The sequence below is a fragment of the Suricata suricatta genome, chromosome X (genome assembly GCF_006229205.1).
Source record: "Suricata suricatta isolate VVHF042 chromosome X, meerkat_22Aug2017_6uvM2_HiC, whole genome shotgun sequence".
Taxonomy (NCBI): Eukaryota; Metazoa; Chordata; class Mammalia; order Carnivora; family Herpestidae; genus Suricata; species Suricata suricatta.
In genome coordinates this window covers 45,354,964-45,378,949 of record NC_043717.1, presented here as the reverse complement: position 1 = coordinate 45,378,949, position 23,986 = coordinate 45,354,964, and the positions used below count along the sequence as shown (strand labels likewise).

The 23,986-nt window shown below is 38.3% G+C and overlaps 1 protein-coding gene across 2 annotated transcripts in view; it reads right to left on the bottom strand.

The window, feature by feature from the left end:
* Nucleotides 1-576: 576 nt before the first annotated feature.
* The window catches only part of NBDY (negative regulator of P-body association), a 26,818-nt gene continuing 3,408 nt past the window's right edge, over nucleotides 577-23,986 (bottom strand). For both annotated transcript variants that reach the window (XR_003905137.1, XM_029930911.1), the window contains one exon: nucleotides 577-946. The gene's annotated coding sequence lies outside the window, so the exon portion shown is untranslated. The remainder of the gene's footprint in view (nucleotides 947-23,986) is intronic.

Here is a 23,986-nt window from a genome sequence, read left to right as displayed (position 1 = left end):
GTTATGGGGATTCATCTTCTTATTGCACATCCCCCATGCTGAGGGTGACTTCTGTGGCGTCAGATCCTCTCTCCTCTCCTGTCTGAGACCACCCTCCTCCTTTCAGACAGTCCCATTGGACAGTTTGTCTCCCAACTATATCTCAGCCCTTACTGCCCTTTCCAATGTGGCCTCTTCTCTACATTTAGCTGTCGAGAGAGTCTGTTCTCTCAGTGTTTTGGATATTTTCTGAATTATTCATACTGATGTGTGTGTTTAGGTGTATAGTGGGATGGGATGACCCTATATCTTCCTATTTCAGCATCTTCCCTGGAAGTTCTAATTTCTTTAATACAGAGCATTTTACAAATGGAATTTTATAAATAACAAGCACATGAACCATCTTGATCAGGAAAACAATTAATTATCTATAAGAATAAGGGACACCAAGAATAGACAGATAGATAGCATAGAAATATTGACAGTAAAGGGAGGAGAGTGTGAGGGAACTTTAATTCATTTTCAGATTCTACCCTTTATACCCCCCTCCCCCACTACCCTGATATTTTCACACTACAAAAAATTAGTAGGAGGCCATTGGTAGGAAAAAATGTTATATTTTGACACCAATATTAGTAGTACTTTGTATTTGGAGTTATTATAAAACATTTACTAAAAATTCAGTTTATTAGTTTCTAGTCAGATAGAACTAAGACAGCAGTAAGAGACAAAATTTATTGGGACCTTAATGGATTTATAGAAATTCAAAGTTACACAGCAGGGACTGGGTGTCACAAAAGAGCATTGATTAGCTGCTGCAGGACCATCTTACAGGATTTATTTGCCCTGGTGAGTTCTCTAGGATCCACGCCATGGTCTTCAGTCTTAGGCGTCTACAGTCTGATCTTGGTTATGTCCCATAATTCATCCAAATTCAGGAGGTGAAATTATGCTGATTATCATGAGACTGAAAGATATAAATACAGCAGGACAATTTATTAACATACTGAGAAATTCAAGTATCAGATGAGCCACATATGACTGCTGAGATGATAAAATCCCACATTCCCATCATAGGTGGATTATAAGAAAAACAATTATTAGAGCGTTTCTTCATAAACATAAAGTCAAAGTTATCAGATATGGATAACTGGCATCTTGCTTTATACCGGATGAGTCTGACTGTACAATGAAAATTTATCTGTCACATAGACCAGATGTTTCCATCATCCTAGGAGTTTTTCCCTAAGTCCTGGGAAGTCTATTTCTGTGTTTCTTGTTTTTCTAGGCTTTCTTAACTGATCAGCTGACCCCAGGTTGACCTCTTTAGCACTCAACACACTCTTAAGTTCTTTAGAAGAAGATGTGTATTTATTTATTTACCCAAATTATAAATGGATATAATGGAACTGTATATAATCCAAACAGAGACAAAACTCTTGCCACCAAACTTCTGCCTTTCTTCAGTTCTACTATCTCCAGAAGAAAACACAAGTATCAGTGCTTTCTAGACATTTTTCTATGCACATGAATGTACACTCATAAGATTTATGGTAATGTAAAGTTTTAGATATTTTGATAAATTATTAGATTATACCAGACTTACTACTCTAATTGTTTAGATCAACTTAATAATGTCTCAATGGTTTTCTTTAATGTTTATTCATTTTTGAGAGACAGAGTTTGAGTGGGGGAGAGGCAGAGAGAGACACACACACAGAATCTGAAGGAGGCTCCAGGCTCTTAGCTGTCAGCACAGAGCCCAACGTGGGGCTTGAACTCATGGATGGTGAGATCATGACCTGAGCTGAAGTCAGACACTCAATCGACTGAGCCACCCAGGTGTCCCACAATGATTTTTCTATATCAAAACATAACTTTCCCATTTTTTCAACTGCCTTATAATATTACACTGTCTGAAAGAATATTTAGCCATTCTTTTGTTAAAAAGCATTTAGTGTCCATACAGCATTTCTTTATTAAAGTGTATATGTTCATAGGTAGGAGTATTTTTATAGTTTCCACAAAATATGTATCAAAGAGCATACACATTCCAAGTATTTATGTTGCTAAAATAATATTTAATATTGCACTCTCAGGGAGCCTGAGTAGCTCAGTCAGTTAAGTGTCCAATGCTTGATTTGGGCTCAGGTCATGATCTCATGGTTAGTGAGATTGAGCCCCATGCTGGGCTCTTCACTGACAGCAGAAGCCTACATAGGATTCTCTCCTCTCTTCGACCCTCCCCACTTGTGCTCACTGTGTGTATCTCTCTCAAAATAAATAAATGTAAAAAATTATACTCTCATGACTAGTGTATATTTCACCAAATCCTTCTTAAAATAGAAGATGATGAAGAATTTTGATTATTGATAGTATGATGAGCTAAACGTGGTACCTCCTATGGAAATATATTCCTATGACAGTAATGAAACGAACTTTTATTATTATTGGACATTTATATTTTGTCTTTATTTATTTATTTATTTAAAACAGTTTATTGTCACATTGGTTTCCATATAACAACAAGTGCTCTTCCCCGCAAGTGACTTCCTCCATTACCACAACCTCTTCTCCCCCTCCTCCTACCACTTCAAACTTCGGTTCATTTTCAGTATTCAATAGTCTCTCAGGTTTTGCGTCCCTCTCTTGCCCCAACTCTTTTCCCTATTCCCCTCCCCTTGGTCCTACATTAGGTTTCTCCTGTTCTCCTGTTAGACCTATGAGTGGAAACATGGTATCTGTCCTTCTCTGCCTGACTTATTTCGCTTAGCATGACACCCGTGAGGTCCATCCACCTTGCTACAAATGGCCATATACCATTCTTTCTCATTGCCATGTAATTCTCCATTATATATATACACCACATCTTCTTGATCCATTCATCTGGTGATGGACATTTAGGATCTTTCCATGTTTTGGCTATTGTTGACAGTGCTGCTATGAACATTGGGATACATGTTCCCCTATGCATCAGTACTTCTCTTTCCCTTGGGTAAATCCCTAACAATGCTACCGCTGGGTCATAGGGGAGTTCTACTGATAAATTTTTTAGGAAACTCCACACTGTTTTCCAGAATGGCTTCACCAGTTTACATTCCCACCAACAGTGTGTGCCCATCTCGCCACGCCCTCGCCAGTATCTATAGTCTCTTGATTCGTTCATCTTAGCCACTCTGACTGCTGTGAGGTGGTATCTCAGTGTGGTTTTGATTTGTGTTTCCCTGATGATGAGGGATGTTGAACATCGTTTCATGTACCTGTAGGCCATCTGGATGTCCACTTTGGAGAAGTGTATGTTTATGTTCTGCCTATTTCTTCACTGCGTTATTTGTCTTTTGAGCATGGAGGTTGGTGAGTTCCCTGTAGATTTTCGATACTAGCCCTTTATCTGATATGTCATTTGCAACTATCTTTTCAAATTCTGTTGTTTGCCTTCAGTTTTCTTGATTATTTCCTTTGCAGTGCAGAAGCTTTTTAGCTTGAAGAGGTCCCAATAGTTCATCTTTGCCTTCATTTCCCTTGCCTTTGGGGATGTGTCGAGGAGGAAATTGCTGTGGTTGAGGTCAAGGAGGTTGTTTCCTACCTTCTCCTCAAGGGTTTTGATGGTTTCCTGCCTCACATTCAGGTCCTTCATCCATTTTCAGTTTATTTTAGTGTATGGTATAAGAAAGTGGTCTAGTTTCATTCTTCTGCATGTTGCTGTCCAGTTCTCCCAGCACCACCTGCTAAAGAGGCAGTCTTTTTTCCATCGGATACTCTTTCCTGCTTTGTCAAAAATTAATTGGCTGTACATTTGTGGCCCAGTTCTGGGCTCTCTATTCTATTCCATTGGTCTGTGTGTCTATTTTTGTGCCAATACCATACTGTCTTAATGATGAGAGCATTCTAGTAGAGATACTACAGTCTGGGATTGTGATGCCTCTTGTTTTGGCTTTCTTCTTCAATATTACTTTGGCTATTTGGGCTCTTTTTTGGTTCCATAGGAATTTGAGTATAGGTTGTTCTAGCTTTGAGAAGAACACTGGTGCAATTTTGATGGAGATTGCATTGAATGTGTAGACTGCTTTAGGTAGTAGTGACATTTTCACAATGTTTAATCTTCCGATCCATGAACAAGAAATGTTTTTACATTTCTTGGTGTCTTCTTCAATCTCTTTCATACGTTTTCTATACTTTTCATTACATAGGTATTTTATATCCTTGGTTAGGTTTATTCCTAAGTATTTTGTGGTTTTTCATGCAATTGTGAATGAGATCAGTCTCTTGATTTCTCTTTCTGCTATTTCATTTTTGGTATATAGAAATGCAACCGATTTCTGTATATGGATTTTGTACCCTGCAACATTACTGAATTAATTGATCAGTTCTGGAAGGCTTCTAGAGGAGTCTGCTGGATTTTCCACAGAGTATCGTGTCATTTGCGAAAAGGGAAAGGTTGACTTCTTTGTCAATTCTGATGCACTTTATTTCCTTTTGTTTTCTTATTGCTGAGGCTAAAATTTCCAGCCCTATGTTGAACAAGAGTGATGAGAGTGGACACCCCTGTCGTGTTCCTGTTCTCAGGGGGAAAGCTCTCAGTTTTTTCCCATTGAGGATGATATTAGCTGTGGGCTTTTCATAAACTACTTTTATAATATTTAGGCAAGTTCCTTCTATTCCGACATTCTCTAGGGTTTTTATTAAGAAAGTGTGCTGTATTTTGTCAAATAATTTTTCTGTATTTGTCGACAGGATCATATGGTTTTTATCTTTTATTAATGTGCTGTATCACATTGATGGATTAGCACATACTGAACCAACCTTTTAACCCAGGAATGAATCCCATTTGATCATGATGGTTAATTTTTTTTACATGCTGTTGAATTCGATTTACCAGTATCTTGTTGAGTATTTTTGCATCTGTATTCATTAAGGATATTGGTCTGTAATTCTCTTTTTTTCCTGCATCTCTGCTTTTGGTATCAAGGTGATCCTGGCTTCATAGAATGAGTTTAGAAATTTTCCTTCTATTTCTATTTTTGGGAATAGTTTGAGAATAGGTATTAGCTCTGTTTTAAATGTATGGTAGAATTCCCCTGGAAAGCTATCTGTCCCTGGGCTCTTATTCATTGTGAGATTTTAGATAACGGACTCAATTTCTTCACTCATTACCGGTCTCTTCATGCTTTCTATCTCTTCCTGTTTGAATTTTGGTAGTGCATGTGCATTTAGGAATTTCTCCATTTCTTCTAGTTTGTCCTGTTTGCTGGCATATAATTTTTCATAGTAATCTCTCATGATTGCTTGGATTTCTAAGGGATTGTTTTAATAGATCCTTTTTCATTCATGATTTTGTCTATCTGGGTGCTCTCTCTGTTGTTTCTAAGGAGCCTGGCTGGAGGTTTATCAATTTTGTTTATTTTTTCAAAGAACTAATTCTTGGTTTCATTGATCTGCTCGACTGTTTTTTTGGATTCTATATTGTTTATTTCTGCCCTGATATTTATTATTTCTCTTCTTCTCCTGGGTTTGGGGTGCTCTTACTGCTCCCCTTCTACTTCCAGTAGGGTCTCTGTTAGATTTTGTTTTTGCACTTTTTCTAGTTTGTTGAAAGAGGTCTGGATTGAAACATGCTTTCCTCTTAGGACTGCTTTGTTGAGTGCCAGAGATTTTGGACTGTTGAATTTTTGTTTTCATTTGTTTCCATACATTTCTTTAATTTCTTCTCTAATTGTCTGATTAGCCCACTCATTCTTTAGTAGGGTGGTTTTTAACCTCCACCTTTTTGGAGGTTTTCCAGACTTTTTCCTGTGGTTAATTTTCAAGTTTCATAGCATTGTGATCTGAAAGTGTGCATGGTATGATCTCTATTCGTTTATACTTATGGAGGGCTTCTTTATTCCCCAGTATTTGATCTATTTTGAAGAAGGTGCCATGTGCACTCGAGAAGAAGGTGAATTTCCTAACTTCAGGATGCAGAGTTTTAAATATATCTATCAATTCCATCTGTTCCAGCATGTCTTTCAAGTCTCTTGTTTCTTTAGTGATTTTCTGTCTGGTTGATCTCTCCATTGCTATCAGTGGAGTATTAAAGTACCCTGCAGTTAGCACATTCATATCAATAAGATTGTTTCTGTCTGTGATTAATTGTTTTATGTATTTGGGTGCTCCCGAATTTGACACATAGATGTTTATAACTGTTAGCTCTTCCTGATAGAGAGACCCTGTAATTATTATATAATGTCCTTCTTCATCTCTTGTTACTGACATTACTTTAAAGTCCAGTTTGTCTGATATAAATATGGTTATGGCGGCTTTCATTGGCTTCCAGTCGCAAGACAGATATTTCTCCATCCCTTTACTTTCAACCTGAAGGTATCTTCAGGTTAAAATGTGTCTCTTTTAAATAGAAAATAGGTGAATTTTGTTTTTTCTTCATTCTGCTACCCTGTGTCATTTGGTTGGAGCATTCAGTCCATTTACATTCAATGTTATTTAGAGGTGGTGGTGATGGTGGAGGGTACTTAAGGGGAAGAGCACTGGGTGTTGTATGGAAAACAATTTGACAATAAAATATTATGGAGAAAAAAAAAGAAATATGTGGGTTTAGAGTCATTGTGTTCTCTATAGAATTCATATTTCTAGTGGTGTCTCTGGCACCATTCTTTGTAACATTTCCCTCATAGAGTCCCTCTTAGCATTTCTTGTAGGGCTGGTTTGGTGGTCATGAATTCTCTCAACTTTTATTTGGGATCATCTTTATCTCTCCTTCTATTTTGAATGACAGGCTTGCTGGTTAAAGGAGTCTTGGCTACATGTTTTTTTTCTGTTCATCACATTGAAGTTTTCCTGCCATTCCTTTCTGGCCTGCCAAGTTTCATAAGTAGGTCTGTAACCACTCTGATAGGTTTTCCTTTGTACATGAGGGCCCTTTTATCCCTAGCTGTTTTCAGAATTCTCTCTTTTTCTTTATAGTTTGCCAGTTTCACTATGATATGTTGTGCTGACAGTCAATTCCAATTACATCTTAAGGGGGTTTTTTGTGTCTCTTGAATTTTAATGTCTATTTCTTTTCCCAGATTTTGGACATTCTCAATTATAATTTGGTCTAGTATCCCTTAAGGACCTTTCTTTCCAATTCCTCTTCAGCAATACCTATGATAGGTATGTTGTTTCATTTGATTGTTTCACTCAGGTCTTGAATTCTCCTTTCCTGCTCCTGGATGAATTACTCTCTTTTTTTCAGCTTCCTCTTTTGCTACTAGTATATCTTCTAATTCACCTCTTCTTCTCTCTGCCTCTTCTATCCTTGAGGTGGCTGCCTCCATTTTATTATTCACCTAATTTATAGCATTAACTCATCACACCTATTTTCAAAATTGCTAGTCATTGTCTCAGTTGCTTCTTTGATGTTTTGTTCAATCCCAGCGATTAATTTTATGATAATATTTTAAAATTATTGTCCAGTGATGTTGTTTAGGTCTGTGTTGAGCAGTTTTGTGGCTGTGACTTCTTCCTGGACATTCTTCAGGGGAGAATTCATTTTGTCATTTTGGCTAGTTTTCTGTCCCTTGTCAGTTTAAAAGCTCGTTGTGCACTGTGCACCATTTGTATTACTCTGTTAATGTAGACTCATTGACTTTCCAGGGTCTGTCATTTTAGGAAATTTTCTTTTAATGGTGTCTCTCAGTTTCTCTTGTTGGGCCTTTGATTATTTTATTTCCCTACTCAGCGATATTTGGGACTCGCCATCATATGCACTTTGGCTTGTTACTTGGGGTAGCTCTGAGAAGGAAAACAGAAAGACAAACACAGAGGGAACAGAAGCACCCAAACACACAGACAAATCAAAAAACAAACCAATTAAAAGTGGGAAAGGAAGAAAATAAAATGGAAAGGAAAGAGAAGAAAAGAACAAAAATAAAAAAATAAAGAGTGGTGGAAACAATAAAGGACAATGGACAGTCTAAAAGTGCAAAACCAACTGAGGTGAGAGACAAGGATGAGATAAGTGAGAATATTTCGGGATGGCTAGAGGAAGGAAAAAAGGGAGAAAAAAAGGGAAAATAAGGAGTAAAATTTAAAAAAAAATTTAAAAAGTACAAAAGGTAACAATAAAAAAAAGTACAAAAAAAAAAGAAAGGAAAACAAAGAGCAGTTCCCCTTCACGGATAGGCGTGGTTTGGTGTAGTAGGTCTTGTGGCCTCTTGGAGGCCTGGCTCTGGTGGTTGTGGTGGATGAATGGCGGCACCCCAAGCTCTGCGGGAACTAAGCACTGCAGGCCACTGTAATCAGATCAATCTTCTTGTGCTGCAGCTGATCCAAGCTGTATTTTCCAGGCCTGCCTCGTTTCAAAACCCTAGTCCATGCAGTTTTATGCTACCACAGATGAGATGTACTTGCTTTGGAGGCTGGCTTCTTAGCCAGGATCTCGTAGAGGGAGGGAACAGTTTCTCTAGGTACTGGCAGGGATTTGTGCTGTTGCTGCCTCCGAATATGAGGTGCACTGTAGGAGGTGAAGTCCACGCCCTCACAGACACTACCAGCAACTCCCAGCCCCCAGCACGGATTGGGATTGTGTAGGGGGAGGGATTGGTTTCTCTTGGCGCCAGCAGGGATTCTTGGTGCCGCTGCCTTAGGCACAGGGCCCTGTTGGAAATGGGCTGCGAGCTCCTGCAGCCAAAGTGCACGTCCCTGCCTCCGCCGCTGCCAACTCCCTGCCAGATTTGTGTAGGGGCATGGGCTATTTTTTCCCTGTTGGTATCCAGGATTCGGGATTCATGTGGCCAATGCGGGAGGTGAGATGCGCTGTGGAAATGAGGTGTGTGTGCCCACTCCAGCAGCCGAGGCCAAAGTGTGCACCCCTGGGGCTGCCACCGTCTCGGCCACCAACTCCCTGCCGGGAAGGTGCAGGAGTGGAGGGTGTTTTTTCCTTTGTGCCACCTGGGTTCCGGATTTGGGCTACCCAGCAGTTATATATGGAGTGAGAGTTTTTCTCTCTGTGTGAGGTTAAACTTTCTTTATCTCTTCTCTAGAGACAGTACTATCAGCATGTTCAGTTTCTCTTTCTCTTACTTTTGTCTCTCAGGGGCTCTGCATGCTTTCCCCGTGTTGAGCTGGGGCTTCCACCTCCCCTGCCCCTCTCAGGTTGGCCCGTTTTCCAATCTCCCCAGTTCGCGCTCACTCTCTCTGGCATCTTTGAGGTTGTCTTCTTTCTGGCGTCTGCATTTTCTCCTTCCACTCTTGCAGATGAAAGTAATGTCCTTCTCAGTTGTACAGATGGGGCAGACGAAGTTTACAGACCTCCCTTCTTCTCCGCCATCTTGGCTCCTCCCTAGCATCCCTATTTTGTCTTTTTTTAAATAAGAATTATCTTTCTTTGACCATTATCCTATTGAGTTAATTGTGCTTTGATATTACCATATTCATATATTGTACATTCTGTAAGCTAATAATGAATCCATAACATATCATTAAGTGGTATCACATAATTGTATAAAAACTGTTAATCTAACTTCATGATGTCTTTGATGATAAAAACCATTCAGTGTTTTATATAAAAAGATTTTATTTTGAAAGGTAATAGATATTCAAACAAGAAACAATATGAAATGGATAAATACAATATTAATATTTTCTCCCAACAAACTCCAGTCCCCATTTCCAAGGTTAACAGATGTTGATAGCCTGAGGTGGCAGTGATATAAGCAAGGTGATAGTATAAGAGCTTCTAGTGCTCTTCTCCTCACAGAAACATCAAATTGAACAGATATCCATGCAAAAACACATCTTTCCATGACCTGAGGATTTCAGGTGATGGACTAAAGCACCAGGGTAGAGTAGAGACATAGGAAAAAATGAAATAAAAAGGTAGCAAAGACTCTTAAATTACCCCATATGCTGTCAGCCTAGCACAGAGACCTTGTTCCCATGGGGGAAAGAAAGTTACATGAATACTGCACTGCACTATGAAGCCAATCACAAGGGCCAAACCAGTGCCATGCCAGCCCCACTGTCCCAAAGCACTAGGAAGTGTGCAAAAGACCCAGGCACTACCACACTCTAGTGCCAAAGTGGTCCCCAAGGATATGGACCCAGACAAGCTCCTAGAGACCATATCTTGACCTATCCCAGCACCTTGTCAGTTTCTGTGGATACAGCTTCCAAAACACCATCCAGAGAGGGACACAACTTCTAGATTTTCTTCTCCTTCATAACCACCATGATTTTTCTAGCATCAGTTAGGCTTTCATGGATCTAGAACCTTACCTTCTCCTGCCCCTGGCTGGACTTCAGAAATCTGACATCAAAACTCACTTCACAACATGGTAGCCCCCATAGACCCAGTAGTTTGACTGGCTCCTCTTGCCGATGACCCACAAACTGTCCTAGAACTGGGCCAGCCACAAAAAAATCAGTCACCAGACAACCTCTTGTGAATCTGGTTCTCCGCCAGACCAAGCACCAGGCCACCTCCTGCAGAGCAATTCATTAAGCCACATTTGCAGCCCTAGACTCTTGGATGACATCATAGTTCTGAGTTAACCACAGCATCAGGCTTGTTGTAGAAAACCTAGGATCCAGGGCAGTTTCTGGGCTGATGGTCAGCCCTGGTGTCAGGCCATATATTAAAGGTAAAACTTCTATTTTGACTCCTATTAATCAAGAATCCTTGCTGACTCCCACAGACACAGGGCCAAAACCCATTATAGTGGACACTGACACTAAGTCCACCTCTTATACCCAAACACCATTCCATTCCCAGGGACACAGGCTCCAGGTCAATCTTGCTAGAACCAAGCACAAGGCCTGAAACCTCTTGACCAAAGTATTAGGCCTGTCTTCTGCAGGACTGCACCAAAAAGACTAACCACAGACTCCACGAAAAGGCCCAACCAGAATCTATCAACAAGTTAACTGGAAAAGACATTTTCTTCCAAAGGGAAAAATGTAAAGAATGTAAAAATGCTTACATTTTCAAGTATGCAGGAGCCAAAAAGAGGCCACAAGAATCACAAATCACTAAAGAAACATGATAGCACCAAAGAAACGGAATATAGTAAGTGCCTTTAAGGAAATGTAAATCTCTGAATTGTCTGTACTAGAATTCAGAAGAATCCTCTTAAAGAAATTTAATGAACTAAAAGGAAAAAATAGACACTGCAATAAAATTAGGAAAACACTGCATGAACAAAAGAAAAACAAGATTTTAAAACACGTAGAAACAGAGAGAAGGGGAAGATGGCAGAGAAGTAGGGAGCTCTGTAATTTTTGCCCACCCGCGTCTACAAAGGACTGAAGCCACAAACCTATGATCTGCAACAGTGGGAGGAAAACACAGAGTTCACAAAGAAGACAGCCTCATGGGTGCCTGAGTGAATGTGAACTGGGAAAATAAAAATGGACCAGGCCCAGAGGCTCAGATGGAAGGGAGCCTGCCCCCAAGTGCAGAGCTGCAGAAAGCACGCAGAGCTGTGGAGAGACAAGGGGAAGAGAAAGAGAGGCTGAAAACGCTTATAGAGCTGTCTTTAGAGAACTAAAAAACCTCAGCCTGAGACGAAGAGGGACTCTTTCATCCCATCTATAACCTCAAGGCTGGGGAGAGAGATCTGTCCCCTTTAGCTGGAGCAATTTCCTTGGGCTCAGCATGCCAATTCCAGACATAGCCAAAAAAAAAAAAAAAAAAAAAACCTGTTCCCTGTCTCCCCCTACTCGATCCTGGCTAGGAAGATGCCTGCCTGTAGAAGTATATCTTATCTCAGGCTGTAGCATTAAAGTGAGTGGACTAGGATTTGGAAATGAGGCAGGGCTTGGAAAAGACAACTTGGCCCGCCTACGGCACAGGGAGATCAAACCCAAAAGAATGGCTTGCAACGCTTGGTTCTAGAAGGGATTGGGGCGCCACCATTATTCTCCACACAATCACCACGGCTGGGCCTTGGGAAGCAGCCAGTGGGACCTGCAGTGGAGGCGAGACCAACCTACACAAAACCGCGCCTATCTACCCTGGAGAGCTGCCTTTTTTGTTTTTCTTTTTTCCTTTTCTCCTTCCACACCCCCAGAGCCTAGCCCAGGAATGCCCAACATTGATGCATTGTCAGATTAGATCAATTCTCGCTACTCAGATATATTTTCCCTTATCTCATTCATATCTCTCCCCTCCAGTGAATCTACACTCTTAGACTGTCCTTTGTATTTTGTTGTTTTTATCCTCATCTTTTTTTCTTTTTTCTTTTCTTTTCTCTTTTAACTTTCCCCTTTTGGTTTTCTTATTGGTTTGATTTGTCTATGCATTTGCATGCTTTTGTTCCCTATGTGTTTGTCTCTATTCCTTTTCAGGGCAATCTCAAGAAACAAGCCAAAGTACACTTGGTGGAGAGTCCCAAACATCACTGAGTAGGGAAAAAAATAATCAAAGGCACAACAAGAAAAACCTAAAGACATCATTAAAAGAACACTTCCTGAAAGGACAGGTCCTGGACAGTCAATGACCTTCCATTAATACAGCAATACTAAAATGTGCAGAGTGCAAAACAAGCTTTTAAAACTGACAAGAGACAGAAAGCAAGCCAAAATGATGATACAGATGAACTCTCCTCTAAAGAAATTCCAGGAAGATGTCACATCACAGATCTGCTCAAAACAGATATAAGCAATATAACGGAGCAAGAATTTAGAACAACTGTCAAAAAATTAATCACTGGTATTGAAAAAAGCATGGAAGTCATCAGAGAAGCGACTGATACAAAGACTAGGGACCTTCAAAATAGTTGTGACCAGTTAAAAAGTGCTATAAATGGGGTGCATAATAAAATGGAGGCAGTTACTGCACGGATTGAAGAGGCAAAGGGGAGAATAGATGAATTAGAAGACACAGTAGTAGTAAAAGAGGAAGCCGAGAAAAAGAGAGAAATTGATCCAGGAGAAGGAAAGGAGATTCAAGACCTGGGTGATACAATCAAATGGAAAAATATCCATATCATAGGAATTCCTGAAGAAGAAGAAAGAGAAAAAGTTCCTGGAGGGGTGATTGATCGAATTATAGTGAGAACTTCCCCAATATGGGGAAGGAAATAGACATTGAAATCCAAGAGGCAGAGAAAACTCCCCTCAGATGTAACTTGAATTGACCTTCAACATGACATATTATAGTGAAACTGCAAAATATAAGGACAAAGAAAGAATTTTGAATGCAGCTAGGGATAGAAGGGCCCTAACATAAATAAGGAAAGGAGCCACCTTTAATAGAGCAATACTAACCGGTGCACAGTGCAGAACAAGCTTTTAAAACTGACAAACACAGAAAGCTAACCAAAATGATGAAACAAAAGAACTCTCCTCTGAAGAAATCCCAGGAAGAAATCACAGCTCCAGAACTTCTCAAAACAGACACAAGCACCAAAACTGAAAAAGAATTTAGAACAACTGTCATAAAATAAATTGCTAGGCTTGAAGAAAGCATCAAAGAAACCATTGAAACAAAGACGAGAGACCATCAAAATAGCAGTGATGAGTCAAATAAGCCGATAAGAGAGGTGCATGATAAAACGTAGGCGGCCAATGCACGGATTAAGGAGGCAGAGAGGAGAATAGGAGAATTAGAAGACACAGTTATAGCAAAAGAGGAAGCCGAGAAAAAGAGAGACAAAATGACACCAGAGCACAAAAAGAGAAATCGACACCTGAGTGATGCAATCAAACAGAACAATATCTGTATCATAGGAGTTCCTGACGAGGAAGATAAAGACTGACGTCCTGAAGGGGTGCTTGATCAACGTCCGAAGGGGTGCCAAGAACGTCCCAATATGGGGGAAGTAAGAAGACGCTGAAATTCAAGAGGCATATAGTAATCCCTAAGACATAACTTGAATCGACCATCAACACAATATATACTGAAACTGGAAAAACATAAAGAGAGAAGTCTGAAAGTAGCTAGGGATAAAAGGGCCCTAATATAAATAAGGAAACCTATTAGAGTGGTTACAAACATATCTACTGAAACTTGGCAAGCCAGAAAGGAATGGCAGGATATCTCCAATGTGATGAACAGGAAGAATATGCAGCCACGAATTCTTTATCCAGCGAGCCTGCCATTCAAATTAGAAGGAGACATAAAGGTGTTCCCAAATAAACAAAACCTGAGGGAATTCATCACCATCAAACCAGCCCTACAAGAAATCCTATGAGGGGCTCTATGAGGGAAATGTAGCAAGGAAAATAAGGCACCAGAGACATCAATACAAACATGAACTCTACAGAGAACACAATGAATCTAAACCCATATTTAAAAAAAAAAACACTGAATGTAAATGGACTGAATGCTCCAATCAAATGACACAGGGTGGCAGAATGTATCAAGAACTAAAAGCCATCTATTTGCTATCTACAAGAGACTTACCTTAGATGTAATGACACCTTCAGATTGAAAAGCGGTGGAGAAATATTTATCATGCGACAGGTAGTCAAAAGAGAGCCAAAGTAGCCATATTTATATCAGACAAACAGGAATACAATGTAAAGGCAGTGGAGCTGGGCTCTGGTCAGCTGTGCGTCGTTTGTCCTGAGAGACATGGGCGTTTGTCCTGAGAGGCGTTGGGGTCTGAATGAGAAAGGAGCAGGAGGGGGACCCGGGGAGAAAGGTTTTCTAAGCTCTAGTGTGAGGTGAAGAGAAAGGAATCCAACTCCATATATATGTTAGAAGTCTAGGAATTGACCAACAGATCACTGAGGGCTACCACAAGAAACAAGCCAAAGTGCACATAAAGGCGAGTCCCAAATATCGCTAAGTAGGGAAATAAAATAATCAAAGGCACAACAAAAGAAACTGAGAGACACCATTAAATGAACATTTCCTGAAACGACTGGCCTTGGATGGTCCAAAGAGCCAGACACCACTATAAACATGAATTCTACAGAGAACACAATGACTCTAAACCCACATTTTTCAATAATAACACTGAATGTAAATGGAATACTCCAACCAAACGACACAGGGTAGCAGAATGGATAAAAAAACAAAATCCATCTATTTGCTGTCTACAAGAGACTCATTTTAGACCTGAAGTTACCTTCAGGCTGAAAGTAAAGGGATGGAGAAGTATCTATCATGCGATTGGAAGCCAATAGAAAGCCGGAGTAGCCATACTTATATACAAACTGGACTTTAAAGTAAAGGCAGTAACAAGAGATCAAGGAGGACATTATATAATAATTACAGGAGCTCTCCATCAGGAAGAGCTAACATTTATAAAGATCTATGCACCAAATTCGGGAGCACCCAAATACATAAAACAATTAATCACAGACAGAAACAATCTTATTGATAAGAATGTGCTAATTGCAGGGTACTTTAATACTCCACTGACAGAAATGGATAGATCAACCAGACAGAAAATATTAAAGAAACAATGGACCTGAACGACACATTGGTACAGAGGGAATTGATAGATATATTTAGAACTCTGCAGCCTTATTTTGGAAATTCACCTTCTTTTAAGTGCACATTGCACATTCTCCAAAATAGATCACCTGCTGAAGAATAAAGCAGCCCTCCATAAATATATATGAAGTGAGATCATACCATGCATGCTTTCAGATTGCAATGTTATAATATGTGAAAATTAATGACAGGAAAATGTCTGGAAAACTTCAAAAATGTGGAGGTTAAAAATCACCCTTCTAAAGAATGATTGGGCTAATCAGGCAATTATAGAAGAAATTAAAAAATATATGGAAACAAATGAAAAAGAAAATATAACAATCCAAAATCTCTGGGACACACCAGTGGTAGAGCATTTGACTGCAAAATCTCTGGGACGTAGCAAAGGCAGTCCTAAGAGGAAAGTATATTCCCATCCAGGCATATTTCAACAAACTAGAAAAAGGGCAAATTCAAAATCTAACTGAGCACCTACTGCAACTAGATGGGGAGCAGTAAAAGCACCCCAAACCCAGGAGAAGAAAAGAAATAATAAAGATCAGGGCAGAAATAAACAATATAGAATCCAAAAAACAGTTGAGCAGATCAATGAAACCAAGAGTAGGTTCCTTGAAAAAATAAACAATATTGATAAACCTCCAGCCAGGCTCCTTAGAAACAACAGAGAGAGCACCCAGATAGACAAAATCATGAATGAAAAAGGATCTATTAAAACAATCCCTTAAAAATCCAAGCAATCATGAGAGATTACTATGAAAAATTATATGCCAGCAAACTGGACAATTTAGAAGAACTGAAGAAATTCCTAAATGCACATGCACTGCCAAAATTCAAACGGGAAGAGATAGAAAGCATGAATAGACCGACAACCAGTGAAGAAATCGAATCTGTTATCAAAAATCTCCCAACGAGTAAGAGCCCTGGGCCAGATGGCTTCTTAGGGGAATTCTACTGGACATCTCAAACTATTCCAAAAAACAGAAATACAAGGAAAACTTCCAAACTCATTTTATGAAGCCAGCATCACCTTGATACCCAAACCAGACAGGGACACAGCAAAAAAAGAGAACTACAGACCAATATCCTTAATGAATACAGATGCAAAAATACTCAACAAGATACTAGTAAATCGAATTCAACAGCATATAAAAAGAATTATCCATCATGATCAAGTGGGATTCATTCCTGGGTTACAGGGCTGGATCAGTATTCACTAATCCATCAACATGATACATCACATTAACAATAGAAAAGATAAAAACCATATGATCCTGTCGATAGATGCAGAAAAAGCATTGGACAAAATACAGCACCCTTTCTTAATAAAGACCCTTGAGAAAGTTGGAATAGAAGGAACTTACCTAAACATTATAAAAGCAGTTTATGAAAAGCCCACAGCTAATATCATCCTCAATGGGGAAAAACTGAGAGCTTTTCCCATGAGATCAGGAACACAACAGGGGTGTCCACTCTCACCACTGTTGTTTAACATAGTGCTGGAAGTCCTAGCATCAGCAATCAGACAACAAAAGGAAATAAAAGGCATCAGAATTGACAAAGAAGAAGTCAAACTTTACCTTTTTGCAGATAACATGATACTCTACACAGAGAATCCCACCAACACCCCAAGAAGCCTTCTAGAACTGATTCATGAATTTAGGAAGGTCGCAGGGTACAAAATCAGTGTATAGAAATCTTTTGCTCTTGTATATACCAATAATGAAGCAACTGAAAGAGAAACCAACAAACTGATCCCAGTCAGAATTGCATGAAAATCCATAAAATACATAGGAATAAAACCTAACCAAAGATATAAAAGACCTATCCAATGAAAACTATAGATAGCTTATGAAAGACATTGAAGAAGACACAAAGAAATTGAAAAACATTCCATGCTCATATATGGGAAGAATAAACATTGTTAAAATGTTATTATTACCCAAAGCAATCTACACATTTAATGCATTCCCCATCAAAATTGCATGAGCAATCTTCTCAAAACTAGAACAAACTATCCAAGAATTCATATGGAACCATAAAATACCCTGAGTAGCCAAAGTAATATTGAAAAAAGAAAACCAATCCAGGAGCAATCACTATCCCAGACATTAACATCTACTAAAAAGCTGTCATCATCAAGGCAGTCTGGTATTGGCACAAAAACAAACACAGAGACCAATGGAATAGAATAGAGAACCAAGAACTGGGCCCACAAATGTATGGCTAATTAATCTTTGACAAAGCAGGAAAGAGTATCCAAAGGAAAAAAGACAGCCCTTTTAATAGGTGGTGGTGCTGGGAGAAATGGACAGCAACATGCAGAAGAATGAAACTAGACCACTTTCCTACACCATACAAAAAAAATAAGCTCAAAATGGATGAAGGACCTGAATGTGAGACAGGAAGCCATCAAAACCCTGGGGAGAAAGCAGAAACTAGCCTCTGTGACCTCAAGCACAGCAATTTCCTACTCCACACATCCCCAAAGTCAAGGGAAATGAAAGCAAAACTGAACTTTTGGGAACTTATCAAGACAAAAAGTTTCTGCACTGCAAAGGAAATAGTCAAAAAATTAATAGGCAACTGACAGAATGGGAAAAGATAGTGGCAAATGGAATATCAGATAAAGGGTTAGTATCCAAAGTCTACAAAGAACTCACAAAACTCCACACCTGAAAAACAGATAATCCAGTGAAGATATGGGCAGAAGACATGAATCGATACTTCTTCAAAGAGGACATCCACCATCACCAATGGGAAGAGCACTGGGTGTTGGATGGAAAACAATTTGATAATAAAATATTATGGGAAAAAAATAAAATAAAATACTATAATTCCACAAAAAAAAAAAGAAATGCAAAGAGGACATCCAGATGGCCAACAGGCACATGAAAAGATGCTCAGCCTCACTCATCATCAAGGAAAGAGAAATAAAAACCACACAGAGATACCACCTCACACGTGTCAGAGTGGCTAAAATGAACAAATCAAGAGACTATAGATGCTGGCGAGGATGTGGAGAAACAGGCACCCTCCTGCACTGTTGGTGGGAATGTAAACTGGTACAGCCGCTTTGGAAAACAGTGTGGAGGTTCCTCAAAAAACTATCAATAGAACTACCCTATGACCCAGCAGTAACACTGTTCTGTATCTATCCAAGGGATACAGAAGTGCTGATGCATATGGGCACATGTACCCCAACATTTATGGCAGCACTTTCAACAATAGCCAAATCATGGAGAGAGCCTCAATGTCCACCAACTGATGGTGGATAAAGAAGATGTGGTATATATATACAATGGAATACTACATGGCAATGAGAAAGAATAAAATCTGGCCAGTTGTAGCAAAATGTATGGACCTCAAGGGTGTCATTCTGAGTGAAATAAGTCAGGCAGAGAAGGACAGATACCATATGTTTGCACTCATAGGTCTAACAAGACAAACCTAACAGAAGACCATAGGGAGAGGAAGGGGGAAAGAGAGCTGGGGAGAGTGAGGGACACAAATCATGAGAGACTATTGAGTACTGAAAATGAACCGTGGACTGAAGGGGGAGGGGGAGGGAGAGAGGGTGTGATGGTCATGGTGGGGGGCACTTGTTGGGAAAAGCACTGGGTGTTATATGGAAACCAATTTGACAATAAACTATTAAAAAATAAGAAGAGAATTGGAAACTCAGACAATATGTTAGATAACAGAATGGTATCAGTGTTAAGTTTCTCTGACTGTAATAAAAGAAATGCCGTTGTTCTTAAGACATACTGAAGTGCTTAGGTGTGAAGTGTCATAATATCTGCATGTTACTTCCAAATGGCTAAGCAAATATATATGAATTTAGATATAAAATAATATAAATATATAATATTATTAAGAACATAAAGCAAATCTCAACAAATACTAAATAAACAGTATCATATAAAGTATGTTCTGTTCCCCCTGTCTCTCCCTCTTAAAATAAATCAACATTAAAAAAAGAGATTATATGTAGCAAAATAAATAACAAATGTATCTACATGAAGGATGTCTTTTGACTTGTCTGAAGAGTTGAAATTTTATAATATAAAAAAACTGGTGAAGAAAATATCTGTACAAAGTAAAATTAAATGAAAAAAATAACAACATGTTAAATTAAAAAAAAAACATGTACTCATGTTTTGGTTTCTAAATAACATCTCCCTCTCAATGAGACAGGGAATACAAGACAAGCCTAAAAATAAGGAAGTAAGAAAATGTTGATGTCAAAGTATGTATCAGAATGATGGGAGCACAACAAATGGACAGAGAAGCCAGCTTGAATGGGCTGCCATTGGTTAAATCTGGGATAATTTGAGCATTACAATAAATAATGGTAGTAATAATATACTCATGAAATAAAGTAAAAATGAATATGTCCAAATTAATATAAATAAGTAAACAAACAGAATAAAAGTCTTCCTTGAAATATAATACAAGTTTATAAATGTAGTAAAATTTATGGAGTTTAAAAATTGCCATCTTGCAAACATCATACTAATAACTAATTCAGCCAAGAATTATCAATGGATGGGGTACCTGGGTGGCTCATTCGGTGAAATGTCCAACTTCGGCTCAGGTCATGATCTTGTGGTTTGTGAGTTTGAGCCCCACGTTGGCCTCTGTGCTGACAGCTCAGAGCCTGGAGCCTCCTTCAGATCCTGTGTTTCCTCCTCTCTCTGCCCCTCCCATGCTCATGCTCTGTCTCTCTCTCTCAATAATAAAAACGTTTTAAAAAATTAAAAGCCACTTTAAAAAAAGAATTATCAACGGATTTTAAAACCAGTGTACTTTAGTTGGATGAGGAACAGAATATTTACACAATTTGAAAGTATTCCCAGCAAAATTATTAACTATAAAAAGGAAAATGTCGGGGCATCTGTGTGGCTCAGTTGGTTGAGCATCGACCCTTCTGCTCAGGTCATGATCCCTGGTAACTTTTGAGTCAACTTATCTAGCAAACATCATTTTGACCAAGTAATCAAGATTAACATCACTTTTAAGGGGTCAAACCAGTATCATGTGCCATTGATATGATGCCCTGAGAATACAACATTACTTTTCTGGTATTCCTGCCAAAATGCATAATCCAAATATAATAGTGAAGAAATGGCACACAAACTTAAAGGGAAGGACAATATACAAAATAATTGTCCTATATTTTTAAAAATTGCCAATGTTGTGAAAGGAAAAAAAAAGGATTGATCTGTTCCAGATTAAAGAAAATGGAAGAGACCCAGCAAATAAATGCAATGCATTATCTTAGATTAAAACTCCAAGCAAGAAATGAAAATAACTACAAAAAACAATACTGGGAAAATTGGTCAAATCTGAATATGGCCTAGATAATATGGGAACACCAATTTTAAACTATACTAAAAAGCTATAGTAATCAAAATAGTATTGTTATGGCATAAAAACAAACACATGGACAAATAGAACAGAATTAAGAGCCCAGAAATAAACCCCTACACTTATATGGCCAATGCATATTATTTGACAAGGGAGCCAAGAGTACTCAGTGGAGAAAAGGTAGTCTATTCAATAAATGATGCTGCAAAAACTGGATATTAATATAAAAAAGAATGAAACTGAATCCCTATCTTACTTATACTACTCATAAAAATTAATTCAAAATTGACTAAAGTCTTAAAGGTAAGACCTGAAACCATAAAACTCTTGGGGAAAAAAAAGTAGGGAAAAAGCTCTTTGACATTTGCAATGATTTTATGGATTTGACATTCAAAGCACAAGCAACAAAAGCAAGAAGTAAACAAGTTGTGACTATATCAAACTAAAAAGTTTTCTCACAGCAAAAGAATGAAAATGCAAACTATGGAATGGGAAAAAGTATCCAAACCATGTGTTTGATAAGAACTTAAGATCCAAAATATGTAAGAAACTCATACAACTCAATAGCCAAGACATAAATAATCCAATTTACTAAGATGTAAAGGACCTTAACTGAATTTTTCCCAAGAAAATATGCAAATGGCTAATAGGGACATTAAAAGGTGTTCAACATCACTAATCATCAGGAAATGCAAATCAAAACCACAGTCTGAAAAACAAAACACATAAAAAAGCCCCCAAACCACAGTGATATATCTCTCTCACACTTGTTAGAATGGGCATTACAAGAGACAACAAATGTTGGTGAAGATGTGGAGAAAAGGGAACCCTCCCACATTGTTGATGGGAATGTACACTGGTACATCTATTATGTAAAATAGTATGGAGTTTCTCCAAAAAATTAAAATTGGGACTACCATATGATCCAGGAATTCCACTTCAAATATGTATCTAAAGGAAATAAAATCACTAATTTTGAAGAGACATCTGCACCTCTATGTCTGAATCATTATTTATAATAACCAAGACAAAAAAAAAAACCAAGACATTGGCAACAACCTAAGTCTCTACTGACAGATGAATAAAGAAAATATAGTGTAAACATACAGTGAAATATTATTCAGCCATAAGGAAATCTTGCCATTTCCTAAACAATGGATAAAACTTGAGGGCATTATACTAAGTGAAATAAGTTAGAGAAAAACACTGTATGATCTCACTTATACATGGAATTTAAACAAACAAACAAACAAACTCATAAATATAGAGTAGATTGATAGTTTCCAGAGGTGGGAGGGTGGGGAAAATGATTGAAAGGGTATAGATTCTCACTTATAACATGAATAAGTTCTGGGTATCTAACATACAGAATGATGTATATTATGCTATAGTTAATAAAATTATAGTTATAGTATAGTTATAATGTAGTTAATACTATAGTATAGTGACTATAATTCACAATATTGTATACTTAAAAGTCACACACTCATAAAATAGTTACTGTGTGAGATGACTCTGTGAAACCTTACTATGGTAATAATTTTGTAAAAATAGGAATAGCAAATCATCATATTATACACCTGAAACTTACAGCAACATTATATGTCAAATATATTTCAATAAAGCAAGACAAAAAAAGAACTATAATACAGCTTGCACTGTCCACTTGAAATATACGTTCTCCCAAATTCATCCCTTTTCCATTGTTTATAAGTGGATAATCTTGACAATAAATGTATATGAAACATACCAGAATTAGAACATTGTCAATTTCTATTTTGACACATGTAGTGAGGTTATGTAAGAGAAAGGCATCTTTCTGAAGAAATATGCACTGACGTATTTACAGGTACTGAAGTATTTACCAGTAAGGGAACACGATATCTACAAGTTATTCTTAAATAGCTCAGAGAGAGAGGAAGAGGGAAAAGGGCAGAGGAAGAGAGAGAAGTAGGGGAGAGGGGAAGGGGCGGGAGCGGGGAAGGAAAAAAGAGAAGGGAGAAAGAGAAGAGGCACCAGAGGGAGAAACAGAAATAGAGAATGAAAAAGCAAGTATGGGAAAATGTTAATTGTGAACCTGGGTTAAGGGTATATGGGAGTTCTTTGCAATATTCTCACAATTTTTTAAAGTGTAAAATGAGATCAAAATGAAAGTTTAAAAAAACACAAATATAGGAGTGCCTAGGTGGCTCAGTCTGTTAAGAGTCCTACTTCAGCTTAGGTCATGATCTCACGTTTCCTGAGATTGAGTCCCACATTGGGCTCCTTGCTGACAGCTCAGAGCCTGGAGCCTGCTTCAGATTCTGTGTCTCCCTCTCTCTCTGCCCTCCCCCACTCACACTCTGTCTCTCTCGCTCAAAAATAAACATTAAAAAAATTAAACACAAATATATATATATATATATATCAGGAATAACTTCATCATTGAATACCATGCAGATGTATTTCTATGCATGTAATGAAAGAAAAAGTTTTATATAGCCAAATGTGTTGAAATGAGAAGCTGGTATACAATTTTGCTTTTTCTTATAAGAAAGATAAAAAAAAAACTTTAAAAAAGAAAATCAGATGAAGTTTAACTGTAATTGGACTAATGATTTCACAATATGATTTAAAAAAAAAGACTCATGTTTGTAAATTAAACACCTCATGAGTCACAGATACTTCTCCAAAGAGGACATCCAGATGGCCTACAGGCACATGAAACGATGCTCAACATCACTCATCATCAGGGAAACACAAATCAAAACAACACTGAGATACCACCTCAAGCCAGTCAGAGTGGCTAAAATGAACAAATCAAGACACTATAGATGCTGCCGAGGGTGTGGAGAGACGGGCATTCTCCTACACTGCTGGTGGGAATGTAAACTGGTGCAGCCGCTCTGGAAAACAGTGTGGACGTTCCTCAAAAAACTATCCACAGAACTCCCTTATGACCCAGCAATAGCATTGCTGGGGATTTACCCAAGAGATACAGAAATGCTGATGCATAGGAGCATATGTACCCCAATGTTCATAGCAGCAATGTCAACAATAACCAAAACATGGAAAGAGCCTAAATGTCCATCACCTGATGAGTGGATCAACAAGATGTGGTATATATACACAATGGAGTATTACATGGCATGAGAAAGAATGACATATGGCCATTTGTAGGAAAGTGGATGGACCTTGAGGGTGTCATGCTAAGCGATCAACAAGATGTGGTATATATAC